A 16421-nucleotide genomic window follows, 5' to 3' on the forward strand; every position below is an offset into this window, starting at 1 on the left:
GGACCGACCTGTGAAATGTAGATTGATTAAAGAAGACACAGCACTGAATTTGTTTCCAATTGTACAAGATTCTCTTCGGTGAACAAAACAGAAGACAGTTGATAAATAAAAAGAAAGGCAGCTCAGAAGCTCTTCTCACATTCTCATTGAAGATTGTTTGTTAAAATAAAGAACTCGATCAAAAAATAGAGGGCTAATTTAGGTAGTCACATGGATTCAGCAAGCGACAAAAATGTAACAAATCCCATCATGAAAGAAGGCTGGTTCTGGAGCATTCCTGCCGCTGATTATCTCGGGACAACAGCTGGAGCTGGACAACCCACCACCTTGGCGAACCTGGTCACCGTGGAGATGACTAACAGAAATTGGATCTCCAAGAAGTGAAGGAAGCCCACCATTTTAAGCAAACAAAACAAAAAAAATCTAATAATTTGTAGATATATTGCTGAACCCTAAAATCCTGGATCCTTAGATGGTCTACCATCTTGTTCAGAAAGGAACACCTCTCTTTACGGAAGAACACTGAGCAGATTATCAGTGAGCAAACACATGCATGAAATGGGTCTCCCCGAAGCACAGGTGAATTCGGTCTATGTGGTGTAACTATGCAGATTCTTCTAAAAAATAGAATTGAAGACTTTATTCTACAAAAGCATCATCTATGGGAGACTAGTCCCCCGAGATGGGTAACACTTGCCATTGATGTCAGCGTTGATCATAACATTTTGGAATTCCTCTTTCGGAACTTTCTGAAGACTTAACACACTTTTTCTTGAATATCCTTACAGCTGCCTTTCTCAAAGTGTGGTCTGGTCATTCAAAACAAAAACTTCAGGATGTTTCTTAAAGATTACAGATTAGGAATCTACTCCTCCTCCCTCCTTCAGACCAAATGAAGCAGAATTACTGAGGGGCGTACTGCGATGTGTTCTTTGATAAAGCCCTAGATAATGTTTAAGCATACACTAAAGTCAGAATCACTAGTATATGGGAACAATATATTTGTTTTGAGTTGAGAGTGGCTGTTATTTCAGCAAACAGGCAGAAGTTATTCAGAGCCAAATTCGGTAAAAAGGGAAGTGATCCAAGCAGGAAATACATTTGAGACAAAAACGAGGCATGATCCAAGATAATGAAATCTGTACTGTGTCCTGTTCTGAAGGTATTTTAGAAGAGACATTCCCAACATGCACTGAGCAATGGGACCTCAGCAGAAATAAAACACAGCTACCCAAGACGATGATGGGAAACGGACCACACTCACATAATACACGTGTTCAAGTCTATTTCATGACTTCATAGTCACACCTCAAATATAATTATTGCCAGTACTCTGACTACTGAAAATGGTTTTAGTCCCATCTAGTCCTGTTCATACCCTCCACACACCGTGTGCCAATGCAAATGTTATGGCTTCCCGCAGAGGGTCTCATCACCCCACATTCGTCCTACGCTCCAACCAACCAGAGTTACTTGCAGCTCCATAATTTGCTCTCTCCAACATGTCCACTGCTTTTCACATGTTCTTATTTTAAGATCCTGAACGTCCTTTTAGTAAACTAGGGGCAGATCACACGATGGTTGAAAGGGCAGGCTCTAGACCCTCACTGTCTGGCTTTGACGCCCAGTCGGTGCATCCATAAGCAAGTTACTAATCTCTCCGTTCCTCTGTTCCCTCATCTTTAAAATGGACATGATAATAAAAGTACACCTGCCTCACTGAGTCGTTGTAATAATTAAATGAATAAATACATGCAGCGTGCTTGTAGCAGTGGTTGGGACACAGAGCAATTCAATGATTATTAGCTATCACTGGTAACCAGAAAAGGCCTCCCTGCACAGGAAGAAAAGTTAGGCCATTCTTTTATTTTAATTATTTATATTTAAATTTTTAATTCAAGTATAATTAACACAACAGTGTTATATTAGGCTCATTCTTTTCTGTGCTCTCACAGCTCTTTTTATATTTTAAATATATACTTGCCCATTTCTTCTCTAACTACTTTACGAGTTTTCCGAAGCAGCAATTTTGGTCTTTATCATCATTACATTCCCAGGATTTTGCCTCTGGTCTGGCACAGAATGAGTGTAGTTCGCTGAATCTAATCCACTCTTAAAAATGTGTCAGGCAGCAAAGTGTCAAACAGCAAGAGCCTATATCCCATTATCTTAAATAGAAAAAAGTAATTTATGCAAAAATATGGATTTCCCAAATATTACTAAAATGCCTTTAAATAACTATATAACAATCTGATAAGGATTTCTGCCTACCATAAAATATTTAAAGCCCAATTACATAATTGCTTAACACTTAACGGAGTAATTAACAGGTATTTGGTGTGCAGTCCACTGCTGAAGAGAATGGGAACCTCATTATCCTATCCCGAACAGGTACCATAAAGAAATACTATCTGGGTTAGACCTGCAGGGGTAGTGCCCCCTGGTATGTGGCCTAAACAAATACCAAAGGGCTAATCCCTCAGGGAAAAAGTGGAGAGACTTATGGCTATCATGTGCGATGTGCTTCAACACAAAACCAGGTCGATCAGGGGAACAGTGAGATACTCGAGCAGCCCCCTTCCGTCTCCTAGCTCCCTGCTCCTCAAAGCGTGCTCCTGGGACCAGCCGCACGGGCCTCACCGGGGAGCTGGATAGAAATGCAGCATCTGCACTTGGAAGGGGAGTCACGTGCACATGAAAGTTGGAGAAGCTGCCCTGCTCCTGAGAACTTACCATAGCAGGTGAGAACTTGTTACAGCAGGTTTTTAGCCGGGAGGATGATTTTGGCTAAAACGTTCTGTCGAGTTGTTGCTGCAGATATTCTGAGAGCGAGTGTTTGGAGAGCAAAGGATGCCTGTGCTCATTGCATGTTTGCAGAATGAGGCAAAGATTGTGAAGGCAGAGCCCTGGTGTCGATTCAATGGCTGTGTGACCCTGAGTAGGTTATGAAACAGTTTTGCATCTCATTTTCCTCAATTTCCAATAAAAGTGGAGTTATAAAAGTGTACTATTTTAATAAAGCTCAGATGAGATAATGCACGTAAAGAACCGTAGGGCTGGGAACATTGCGGTAATAGGTTAACATTTACGCAGTGCCTACCCTGTGCCAGCAACTGTCCTTAGGCTTTCACATGTGTATCTCATTGAAGTCCCCAAACAACCCTATGAGGTAAGTGAGGGTTATTATTTGCAGACAGCCGCTAAGTAACCAGCCTTAGGTCGCGGAACTAGTAAGGGGCTTCAGACCCAGCACAGCCACCTTGAATGACCGTAATTCCCAGCTTCTTCCGAGTATGTACCAACCAATGAGGAGGCCTTCGTTGGCAGGCTCACAATTCTCCACTTCGGTTAAATATTAGATTATCTGAATTGTCCTTAACTTTTCTTTGCCAGGACTGAACACTCTAAAATCTCTTTGGAATGAACTGAATTCTGCCAACGAGTTAACAAATGAGAATTTGTCATAAATTTGCCTACCTGTAGTGATACTTTGGGTCTCTCCACTATTTCCCTGTAATTTAAAATTTCATGTATTCCCAGCTACCTGGTTTATTTTCCAATTTATTCTTCTGATTTCAAGGAATAATTCTCAGCATTTTGCAAAGCTTGAGAGAACAGTAGGGTGACAGCTGCATAGTGAGAGACAGGAAGCATAATCCTTAAATGAGTTTGCTTTATAGTCAGATTATCATTGCCTAGATAAACACAAGTTCTTTTATATTCAACACAAAGACATTTAAAGAATATTGTGAGTCCTCTGTAAACAAGATTTCCAATTATTGAAAAAACAAAGCTTTTATAATCCCTCAGCAGCTGGTATATGCTAAGTTTTTACTTAATAGAAATAATTTTAAAACCCAATTTAGCAACCTCCTACACAGGGCAGTTAGACTACTGAATTTTCTGAGATACAGATCAAGTTCAGGAGAAAAGGCTTTGATGGGGGGATTTATATTGGTGATACTGGGTAATTTTATCCAGAAAAAAATAAGTATGGATAATTCCCTTCTAATTAAAAATCAAAGTTCTCTATTGAAAAGGACAGAAAGAAAATGCAAGTACTGAGATTTATATTCTTGTAGTCAAAGTGCATGGTATAGAATGAAAGTCGAGCAAACTTAAAAACTCCGGTTTCTTTTCATCTAGAATTGAAAGCCTTTTTCCTTACAGCATTACTTTAAGGCTTCTAGAGTTCTGATGGGGCACTGATGGGGTAAATTCCTTCCTGTCTTGATTGCAATGTATTATAAAAATATCTACTGGCCGGTCTTTCTGTAATAAATCTCCTTAAAAGGTTACCAATAGTTTTCCAAAGTTCTGTAAGTAGATACAAGTCGGGCACTTTAATAACCTGGTGTAAATATTCTGCGAACTTATAGACATACACAGTATATCAGATTAGGGGTGCTCAGGACCAGAGCAGTTCCCATTCACTTGGTTTGTTTTCTGTCTCCTTTTTTTTCTTCAGATTTTTCCAGGAATTGTGATGTAAAAATCAGTGATAATATTAGAACAAATAAGAAGTAAAAGAATTTTAGACCAGCGGTTCTCAACTGGGAGGGTGGGTGGTGTTTTTGTTCCCCAGCGGATATTTGGCAATGTCTGGAGATAGTTTTGATTGTCATGAGGGAAGGGTGCTACTAGCATGTGGTGGGTAGAGTCCAGGGATGTTGGGAAAATCCTGCAAAGTACAGGACAGCCCCTTCTACAACAAGGAATTACTCCAGCCAAAATATCGATGGTGCCGAGCCTGAGAGACCCTGTTTGAGACAAAAAGAACTTTGGACTCTTGAGCATTCCCAAGAAAGGTTATTCAAAATAATTTGTTGGACCAAAATATAAACAAGCAGTAAATACTTTAAATACACCAAGTGGAGTAAAAGGAAGATAAGAGGAAATATTTATTTATGAGAACACTAATAATTTACAAAAGTAGCTTTTAAGAAAAGACTGACACTTCCAACTACTCAGGGAAATAGCCTAGGTAAATACCAAACTGAAGATAAAGAAGGAAACCCTCCTTCCAGCTCCCCCTTGAAAAAACTGTAAACAACCTGAAATATAAAAAACATTAAGAAAAAATGTATTACTTGGGAGTAACCATCCATGCTATGCATACATGGGAACTAATGTTTAAATCCCTTACTGCTATGGGATTTCATGCCTCACGGCATGTTCCTTTGAAACTCTGCCCTGATCACTGGCTTGGAAACAAAACTTCCACCACACATGGCTCCCCAAGTCACAGAGGAACCGCTCCACCCGGGGAGCTGAATGGCTGGCTGTCCAATACCTCAGTGATGTCTTGAGGTTTCATTATATAAGCAACCATACAAGATATTCATCATAAAAGAGGAAGGTGAATTACCCAAATGAGCTGTGTTTGGATTTGAAAAATAATAGCGGGGCAACTACTCCCAGACACACACATGCAAATACCCCACCTCGCACATCAGCCCTTTGTTCCTGCCTCTGTTTTTCTCCAGGTTCAGACCTACGGACACTGACTTAGAACCCTGGAGGGTCGGGCTTGGGAGGAGCGGAGGAGGATCAACGCTTAACAGGCCTCTTCAGTATGTGTGCCACGGTTCTCCCAAAAAGCAAGTCACACGGCACCTGAGACAAGCCCATATGATTGGATTATTTGAAGATCACGCAGTGGCGTGGAGAGGAGATCCAAACCAACATCTGATGGATGCCAAAGTCCGTAGTCTTTTTTGATACCAGAAAGAAGGGAAACTGTCCACGGGACAACAGAGGTGACGCACTCAGGAAAAACACTGATTTTGCTATAATAAATAGGTGGGCTGCCCCCAAATTGTTAGGCTCCTAAAAGTGCCCATTCTGGAGACCTGCGTGAGCTGACATTTACCAGCAGCTCTTCTATCACGTGTGATGGCCAATCTCCTTTCCTCTTCATCCCTCCGAATAGTCCCACCAGAGCATCATCCACCTAGCGCCCAAGCCACAAACCGGCATCCCAGATTCCTTCCTCCTTCCCGATCCCACCTGTACTCGGCCACTAAATCCTGCCCATTGTATGTCATTCCTTACTCTTGAAATGGTCTCTTTCTTTCCATGTCCACTGTGCTATCTAGTCACCCAAACCACTGAAATAGTCTTTTTATGGGTTTTCCTGTCTATACTTTCATCACCCTCCAATCTGTCTTTCATACTAAAGTCAGAAAATGCCAATCTCATCAAGTTCTCTGCTCAGAATTCTTCACTGGTTCCCCATTGCCAAGTAGTCAAACCTACACAACTCAGTGAGTCTGTCCCAGACCACCCTACTTAAAAGTGGTACCTCTTCACCTCGGCATACCCCCTCTCCCTTTTCTGCCTTATTTTTTCCTGTGACACTTGTCATCATCTGACATACTGCATATTTTACTTGTGTGTTTATTGCCAATCTTTCTCTTTCAAATGGAAACGACGCAAGGATAGAAACTTTTATGTTTTGCTTATTGCTATTATCCCCAGAGTCTAGAACAGAGCTGGCACCTGGTAGGTGCTCAATAAGTATTTGTTGAGTGGATAAATGAATGGCAGACAGGCTTTTCCTAGCATGGTCTTGCTTGTGTATCCCGAATACGTCCCTAGCAGTACACACACTCTTGCCCTCCACATCCTTATTCCCCAATTCTTTATGTTCCTGCCATAGAGATCCTTGTAGTTTCTGAAACACATCCTGTTTAGTCATACATTCCGATCATTCTTTGGACAGGGTATTTCCTATGCCTGGAATTCTAATATTTGCTCTCCAACCCATCTATGCCTTAACCTGGCAAATCTCACTGATCTGAAAAATAAGAGGGAAATTGTCTTTTTACTTATTTATGTTTCAAGTATAATTAACATGCAGTGTTATATTAGTTTCAGGTGCACAATATAATGATTCAACAATTCTGTACATTACTCAGTGCTCACCACAATAAGTTACTCTTGATCTCCTTCATCTATTTCACCCATTCCTCCACTCACCTCCCCTCTGGCAGCCACCAGTTCTCTATATTTAAGAGTGGTTTTTTGTTTATTTGTTTCGTTTCTTAAATTCCACATGAGTGAAATCATATGGTATTTGTCTCTCTGACTGACATTTCACTTAGCGTTACACCCTCTTGATTCAACCACATGGTTACAAATGGCAAGATTTCTTTCTTTTTTTATGGTTGAGTAATATTCCATTGCATATATATACCGCTTCTTCTTTATCCATTCATCTATTGGTGGGCACTTGGGCTGCTTCCGTCTTGGCTATTGTAAATAATGCTGTAATAAACATAGGGATACATGTATCTTTTCAAATCAGTGTTTTTGCACTTTTGGGGCAAATGTCCAGTAGTGGAATTCCTGGATTGTATGGTAATTCTAATTTTAATTTTTTGAGGAACCTCCATTCTGTTTTTCACAGTGGCTGCCTGCACCAGCTTGCATTCCCACCAATAGTGGACGAGGGTTCCTTTTTCTTCACATCCTTGCCAATGCTTGTTATTTCCTGTGGTATATATATATATATATATATATATATATATATATATATATATATTATACATACACAATAGAATATTACTCAGTCATTAAAAAAAAGAATGGGATCTTGCCATTTGTGACAATAGGAATAAACATAGAGGGTATTTTGCTAGGTGAAATAAATCAGATAAAGAAAGACAAATACTGTATGATTTCACTTACACGTGGAATCTAAAAAACAAAACATATGAATAAACAAACAAAGAGCAGAAACTGATCCATAAATACAGAGAGCAAGCTGATGGTTGCCAGAGATGAGGAGGATGGACAAAATAGTTGAAGGGGAGTGGGAGATACAGGCTTCTGGTTATGAAATGAATAACTCATGGGGATAAAAGGTACAGCACCGGGAATACAGTCAATAGTATTATAATAGTGTTGTATGGCAAGACATGGTAGCCACACTTGTGGTGAGCATAGCATAATGTATAAATTTGTTGAATCACTATGCTGTACACCTGAAACTAATGTAACATAGAATGTTAACTATACTTCAATAAAAATGAATGAATGAATGAATGAATGAATAAATAAATAAATGTAAAAAAATAAATAAATAAGAGGTAAAATGCTGCCATCTTGGGAAAATCTTTCCTGGCTGCCTCAAACCAGCTTAGGTATTATTTTTTACCTTCTCTCTGAACTTAAGGCCTGAGTTAGGGCCATAACCTTAGTGGAACTGGGATTGTTGGTCTTTATGACCTCTAGAAGTGAGCTCATTGAGGGAAAGGCTCCCATCTTTTTCTGTTGTCCTGGTACCAAACAAGGTATCTTGCACGGAACTCTGCTTCAATGGAAGTACCTGTCTGAAAGACAGCTCTGTTGGAGTTGATTCGCATGCATGGCAACAATAAAACAACAGTAATAATTGCTAATAGTTATTTAGAACTTTTATTGTGCCAAGGCACTATTGTAAGCACTTTCTTTACATATATTGACCCATTCAATCCTCATGACTATCCAGTAGGTAAGATCTATTATGCCCATTTCCAAAGGATGAACTGAGATAGAGAGAAGCAGAGCAGAAAAGAAGACTATATTATCCTGGAGCTTGGACCACTAGCCATCATACTCTATTGCCTGGAACTGCATCAGTCCTGCTTCCTGGATCCCTGGAGATGTCCTGCTTCACATATCCTTCCCAAAGCCCTTTGTTCAGCTTTTCTTTCCATTAAGGTAATTTATTAATATCCTTCCAACTAACCTCCATCCCCCATTTTTTTTTTTCTCTAAATTTAGCCAGAATTGATTTCTGTTGCCCACAACAGAATCCTAAGTGATATTCCCATTAAATCCCTATCTCCAAGGCTGGAGCCAGGGTGGCTGTAATGTTTACCAAGCTCTACAGGGGATTCTGACACACATAACAGTACTGGGAAGCACAAATTTGGGCAGCAGTTCCAAAACATGGAGAGAATGAATACCTTCCTGGAACCTTGGGATATCTTCCTAAGACTTCTATATTGATTTTGACCCAGTCTACATGGATTTTGATCAAGTCTATGTGAATTTTGATCCTACTCTCACTGTAGGCTTCCAAGAACACCCAAAAGCCTACCCATGGGTGGCACTCCTCTCTCTAGCTGGCCCAGTGCATCTTACCAGCAGTTCATTTGACCCAGTCTTCCTTGCTACATCTTCCTTGTCACATCTTCCTTGTCACTCATTTTTTGGCTTCCTGTGTTGCTCCCACCACCCACCTTGAGACTTCCTTGTGTGGACAACCCAGTTAGGTATACTGCTCTGACTCTGCCCTGGCACTGTTGGCTAGGGCTTCGTATTCATCCTCGGGCATCCTGAGGCCACAGCTCCACATAAAATGGCGCTTTCCTCCCATCAAGCCAAATCCGATGGAGGTCAGCCATACTGGCCAGACTGGCTGGCTGGCCTCCCACCAGGGCAGGAAAATCAAACATGATGGGTCCATCTGTCCATCTTCCTGATACTTCCTACAGACCAACACCGTATTTTTAAAAATCCCATAAAGAAGAATCAAAATTCAGGACTTAATCATGCATAGAAATTTTAGGTTAACATCTAATCTCATATTCTTCTTGCTTCAAAATACATTTTCCTTCTTCCTTTGGTCTTTGGTGCAGATGAAAATCTGAGACTACTCTCCATAGGATAAGGTTTCCACTTTCAAAAGCCATCTCCTTGTCACCTAATTGCTTGTTCCTCCTCCCACTAAGTAATTCTTGTTCTTTTAATTTTTTTAAATAGATCTTATTTTCAATCCTTAATTCATCTTCGTTATTCTCCTTGGAACTCTTTTTAAATTCTCCAAATACCTCTTAGGTTCAAAAAGCTTGAAGTACCCAACAGAATTGAATCAAATCAAGGAAAACTTAATGCTGCCATTATATTTCTAGGGGGAAAAAAGATTGGGTGAGTATATTCATATAATTCCTCATTTTTGTTAGTAAATTCCTTCCCTCAGAACTTAATAGTGTTTGGGTTAAGTGGTCCTGTATGTGCTTTGGAAAAGGCAAAGAATGCCCATCATTCTCTTTCTTCTCCTCAGTTTTTTTCTCCCTCCTTCTAGAGTAACAGTATTTAAATGTAAGTATTCAGTGTAAGTATTCAAATGTATGTGTTCCAACCGATGAATAAAATTAATCCACCTGAAAAAAAAAAAGAATGGCAGACAGAACTAGGGAGGTGGTAGAAATGAAAGACTGTCTACCGAAATGTCCTCAATCTTTTTTGCATTATAATCTCTTTGGAACCATTTTACATGCTTTTTTCCTTGTCATCTCTCCCAAATGGAATTTTAATACTACAGACAGACTGTGTATCTGTTTATGTTCTGTATGTGTATCTGTGCTTTACACATTAGAAGAGTGTGCTCCCTTAAGGACTGATGTTGCCCCCTCACCCTTGGGGTTAATATCACTCCGATTGAGAACTCATTGTCTGATGAGATCAGTGGGGCCTTCAGAATGTTTTCAACACTTGTTCTCCCCAAAGGAAGGTGGGATATGTATCTCTGCCTCCTTCTTATAGACAAGAAAGCCGCAGTTCAGAGTGGTAAATTAGCTTGCTCACAGCCCTACCCAGGGCTGACAGATTTAGGAAACGCAGTCCCTGATTTCAGGTCCAATACTCATTCCTCTATATGGTGATGATGCCATAAAATTTGGAAGCCTGTTCTCCATTATTTTTAAAAATTACCTAATTTAGCATTTCTGGAAGAGGCATTCCCCCCTAAAATTATTCCCTGTATGGTAATAAATAAGACTGAAAGTGCCTTATTAATAAATGTCTTGCTTTTGAATTCTTTTTCTGGCGAATTAGTCCGCGTTACACATCCTTGAGCTATCGCTTTATGGTGCTTCCAGCAGCCCTGACATAAGACACACCCCTGCTGTTCAGGGTCACGCATCCAAGAGGTTGTTTTTGTCCCCTGGGCCAGGGCATATCCTGCCATCGCTCTTCTTGCACAAACAATCTTTGTTTTCTCTTCTTGACCTTTTCTTATGAAAATGCTCATACATACCGAAAAACTGAAAGACTTTTATAGCAAACATTCATACACACCACTTAGATCCTATAATATTTGCTGTACTTGCTTTATGACATACCTATTTATTCATCCCTCTATCCATTCATTAATTCAACTTTTTTTAAGGGGATGTATTTCATAGTCAGGGGCAGACATAGCCCTCTTTCTCCCAAATGCGTCAGCATGCAAATCATTCATCAGAATTCAATAACATATAGACTTTTCATGGGGGGGGTAGTACCAGCTTTGTTCTTGAGATCAAAGAATGCGAGTTTGTTTACATGTTCGGGTGGCATTTCTGGATCAACAGACTCTACACCCCTCTTTAATTTCCTGCTTATGGGGTGGGTCACCTTTTCTAACAGGCCACCATTTCTTGATGGGAGAAAAGTGGCCACAAGAAAGCTGGTAGAAGAGTACCTGCTTGTTGTCACTGCCTTGGCCTTGTCCATCAATTTACACATGTTAGACATGAAGGCCAAAATGTTTCTTAAAATGGCTTGGGATCAAATTCATCCTGAATAACAGGCCTAAGATTCCCTCTCTTTTGCTAACATCTATATAGTTCTTGGGAGATGGTAGAAATTAAAGACCAGTGGTTCCCATATGTAAATGACAGGCACGGTTAAGTGCTTTAAATATATTAACTCATTCTTCCAAGTTACTTACAGTGTAGGACTAAGGGCAAACTTTTTCTGGCAAGGCCTAGATAGTAAATACTTCATCCTTTAAGGACCACAGTACTTGAAACAGTCTATTTCAAGTGCTCCACTTGCCGTGGGAGCATGAAAGCAGCCACAGACAATATGTAAAGGAGTGAGCATTGCTGTGTTCCGTTAAAACTTGATTTACCAAAATCGACGACGGGCTATAGTCTGCCAACGCCTCTGCTAGACTAACAAATGTTAGAGTCCATTCTTTACGATCGGTGTCAGGACATCTTATTGTTAGCTCAAAACTTAGAGCCTGTCAATGCCTCCAAGGCCTTTTTGTTTAATGGTGGGTCAAATCGTCTCTTTGTATTCGTGCCCTTCCATCTCTTACTGTACTGCGAAGAGAGAATCATTAATTTTTAATCTACGAGATACTGGTGCCAACTTAAAAATCGAACAGAACTAAGGCAGAAAATGGTTGAAGTATACTGTTAAACAGACTAAGACTGAAACCTTAAGGGATCTGACCTGCATCCTCGAAATGAAAGGTACTGTGGAAGCATCGTTAAGCATGGTCTTTGAGACGTCATGGAACCCTGAGGACCACAACAAGAGCAAAGGGACAAACCAGAAAAGTGTAATTACAGGCTTGGTAGAAATACCCAGGAAGATAGGAGAACGATTCATCAAACAATCGATGTGTAATTACCTAGAAGGACACAAGGTGCTGGATGGCAACCAATAGGCCTTTGTTCGGCTGTGCCAAGGCTGTTCAATTTCCTTCCAAGTGGATGGGGAGATGACACTGGCTATGTAAATAAGGAGGAAGAAAGAGATACCATCGCTAAAGTAAAGCTTGCTATTCTGTCCAACAAGACAGGGAGATGCAGTGTACTTAGAGCTAATGTCAAGTGACACTGTGGTTTGTTAAAGGACACAGCCAAAGGTGATGGATTACCAATGGCTCAGTGTCAGCCTGGAGACGGTGAGGGGAGTGGTAGATTGAGGCGCAGAGGTGGGGCCAGGAGAGTAGCGGTGCTGGACTGACTTTTATTAGCCAATTAGCCACCTACAATCCTGAACTGAGAAACGCTCGTGAAGCACACAGAGGATCTACTGAGTAAAGAGACTACCACCCTGGGATATAGACATGTGTTCAAAGTATTCCTGACGTAATGATAACGGATTTGGTATTTTCATTCATGGAAATGTCCATTTCTTTTTTTTTTTAAAGATTTTATTTATTTATTTGACAGAGAGAGAGACAGCCAGCGAGAGAGGGAACACAAGCAGGGGGAGTGGGAGAGGAAGAAGCAGGCTCCCAGAGGAGAAGCCTGATGTGGGGCTCGATCCCCGAACGCTGGGATCACGCCCTGAGCCAAAGGCAGACGCTCAACGACTGCGCCACCCAGGCGCCCCAAGGAAATGTACATTAAAAGCAAGAGTAAATTATCAAGGATTTGTGCATAGTCATGAGATAAGGATAACATCTAAAAAGAGCTGGAGTTCATAACAGTATGTACTGAATATGAACAAACATGAGTATGAATCATATTAGAATGGAATTTAAATATTTTTTAATTGCAAACATAGTGTCACACTAAAATGTATAACAAACCGGGGGATGGGGTGGGTTTAGGAAACCAGGCTAAATTAAGTACTGACCATACTCCTATAAGGATTCATATTGGGCCTCTGCAACATTCCAGGGTACGGGAAAGCTAGACATAGCAAAGAAAGGCAAAAGCAAAATATTTTTAAAGGGTGGAAAATAACATTCAGGAGGAAGTATATCTAGACAACAAAAGAAGGCTATGGGGTGACTTGGCATCCACTTTGAAGTTCACGAAGAGTCTAGCACAGTGCTAAGCAAACAGGAAGCGTCATCGGGGACAAAGCATCTTGTGTCTTCTATCCTAGAGTACAGGGAAGGGAGCAGGACATAGAAAACAGAGGGCACGAGAACACTGTTACAACAGTGGTGCTCACACTTGAGCGAGCATAAGGATGACCTACAGGACTTGTTAAAACCCAGATTTCTGGGCCCCATCTTCGGGTTTGTGATTCAGAAGGCCTGGGGTGAGCCAGGGAATCTGTATTTCTGACAAGTTCCCAGATGATGCTGTAGCCACTGGTCCTGGGACCACAGCTGAGAAGCACTGGGTTAGAAGGCCAGTCTGAGGTTCGGTCTGGGTTTGACTCAGAGTCTGCAATCCTTGTGCTGCTTGTCTCATCTCCTCTTGGAATTCCCATGAAGAATGACATGTGTAAAACTCTAACCCAGCACTCAGGGCACAGCAAGCACTCTAAGTCTGTTAATTCTCATTACCGTGAAAAGACTGACAAGTAATTCGGCAGTATCATTTAGGGTAGTCCGATTAGAATTAGGATGGTCAGAGATTATACCATCTACGCTTTTCTGATGGAAAGTAGAGTCAAGATTACAAATCTGTTTTCAAACATCTCACTGCTTGGTTAGCCAGACCATACTAGCCTGGGAGACGAAGCTTGCCCAGGGCCAAGTGTGGCTTAAACTTTATCAGCATTATTTCTCAGTTAACGTTTAACCGGGTGAGTAAACGTGAAGCATGTCTTTAAAACTTCACTAGGGCACCCAGTGCTTTGTAACTGGCTCCCCTTTCTGGATAACCCTGGCCACACCTGAAGTTTTGCTGGACCTGACCTCTGAGTCACAGAGCAGACATACTGTGGGCTGTTCTGGACAGCAGCTGCTGTGGAAGTGAGGCATTGGTTGGCCCTACGAAAGCCAGCATCTCCTCATGACCGCTGTGTTGCAGTCTGGACCACCCACTCCTGCCCCTCATCGGGGAGTGATGTATCTTGGGTTATGGCTGTCACAGGTGAGGTAAGGGTAAGACAGCTTGTGTTGTAATCCCTGATGCTCTCGGTTGTTCTTTTCTTCCTAAAACAACTAACTACACAATGCAGTATTTCACCTCAAGTAATTCTATAAAGGAATACACAGTTTCAAATTTGATTTTCAGAAATAAAAATCACCCAAGGAGATCAAGGAAGCTTCTCAAGAACTTTTACTTATTGTCAATCACTGTTTAATCTCCCCCTTCATTTTCCTTATTCGGTTTTAAGCAGAAACCTTCCATTTTTGCCTCAATTTGTGCTTCAGCATATATACTATTCTTTGTTGACTCCTTCCAGTTCAGCCCACCTGTCCCCTTGGCTCAGAGCCCCTGAGTCTCTGAATTCTGTAGCAGCTTGTCCTCAGGAACCCCTTATCCTCTGTTCATGGTATCACTTGGAAACGACTAAATATTTACAGGTGCAAACATGCAGGGTCTACATTACATTAGAAGAAGTTCAAAGTACTCTCAAGAGAGTGACTTCTTTTTTGAAGGGCTATGTATTTTGGCAGTACTTATCCATAAGAAAGTTTTTATTTAAGGAAGCACAAAATTCTTGGTTCTATATTTGGAAAAAATATAATTCATCTGTCTAAAATTTTTTCCTAACATTCGTTTTATTAGAATACTTTCCCCCTTGACTATAGTAGGTCTACAACCAAAGCACGTCAAGCTCACATGAAATCACATCAAGAAGAAAGCCTGACTGCATTACGGAGTTAGCTGAAAGCCTAGAAGTATGATGGAAAAAGGCTTTTATTCTAGGTTGTGTCAATATGCAAGGGAAAAAAGAAGACGAGTGGACAAAGTCTAGGATAAAAAGAACAGAAATATTTCTTACCAGGAAGAGCTAGCCTTCTGATTACTACACATAAAGCCAATTAAAAGGTAATGGGATTGATTTTTGTGTGTGGCTTGCAAAATCAATCTCATTACTTTAGAGACATACCTTGTCCAAACGTCTTGAATCAGTAGAGTTTCCATGCTCCCCCAAATGCACATAGGTTTAAAAACGTTTATTTTCAATGAATAAAATAAGAAAAGAGGGAGGATTATAGAATAGTAGAAAACCCCTCTGAGTTTACTTTAAATCTGATTTGAAATGTACTGAGTTAGTTGAGAATGACATGGTCAATCAATGTGGCTTGTTAAGATCTTCCAGATATGCCTAAGACGAGATAAACACCTCAAGCTACAAGATTATAAGACTGCGAAACCTAAGTACGGTGAATCAGAAATTTAAAAGCGTAATCATAAAGTGAAATGCTTTTGTAGGCTTAAAAGAACAGTTTTTACAAATAAAGTAGAAGAAAGTGAAATGGGCAGATATTTAAGGACACCAAAAAAAAAAACAAAACGCAGAAAATGGGGTATTTAAAGTGATATTTAAAAAGTGAATACAATTTGCTAGGAGGTAAAATAAAGTGTTACTGTAATTTAAGATAGGCCACTGTCATGTATACTTGGCTTAATTTCTGATGATCAAGAACAAAAAGCTGGTTCTGGAGAATGCTGGAAATCTCAGTCCTACAGTTCACTTTTGCATTAAAAAAAAAAAAACCCAAAACTTTCCAAAATACATTATTCTACAGCAAGAGAGAGAGGAAGTGAAGCTGCATGAAAGGGAGAACAATTTGAAATAACAATATGTAGTTTTATTTCCCTTTTTGAAATTGGGTTTTTGAAATGAAACTCACTCCAGCAATTTCAAAAAAGACAAATGACACCAAATCATTTAGTCACAAAAGAATTTCTACTTACTGTGTATTCTTTAGGTAATTCTAGTGGAACTTGACTTTAAATTAGTCATGCAAGTAAATCTTGAAATTTTGGCCTTTTGGAAAGGCCAAAAGA

At 40.3% G+C, this 16421-nt stretch overlaps 1 protein-coding gene across 1 annotated transcript in view; it reads right to left on the reverse strand.

The window, feature by feature from the left end:
- The window catches only part of CHN2 (chimerin 2), a 283809-nt gene that overhangs the window by 107504 nt on the left and 159884 nt on the right, over window positions 1-16421 (reverse strand). The window lies entirely within an intron of this gene.

Source organism: Ursus americanus, chromosome 3, assembly GCF_024610735.1.
Source record: "Ursus americanus isolate L20-20 chromosome 3, mUrsAme1.1.p, whole genome shotgun sequence".
NCBI classification, from domain to species: Eukaryota; Metazoa; Chordata; class Mammalia; order Carnivora; family Ursidae; genus Ursus; species Ursus americanus.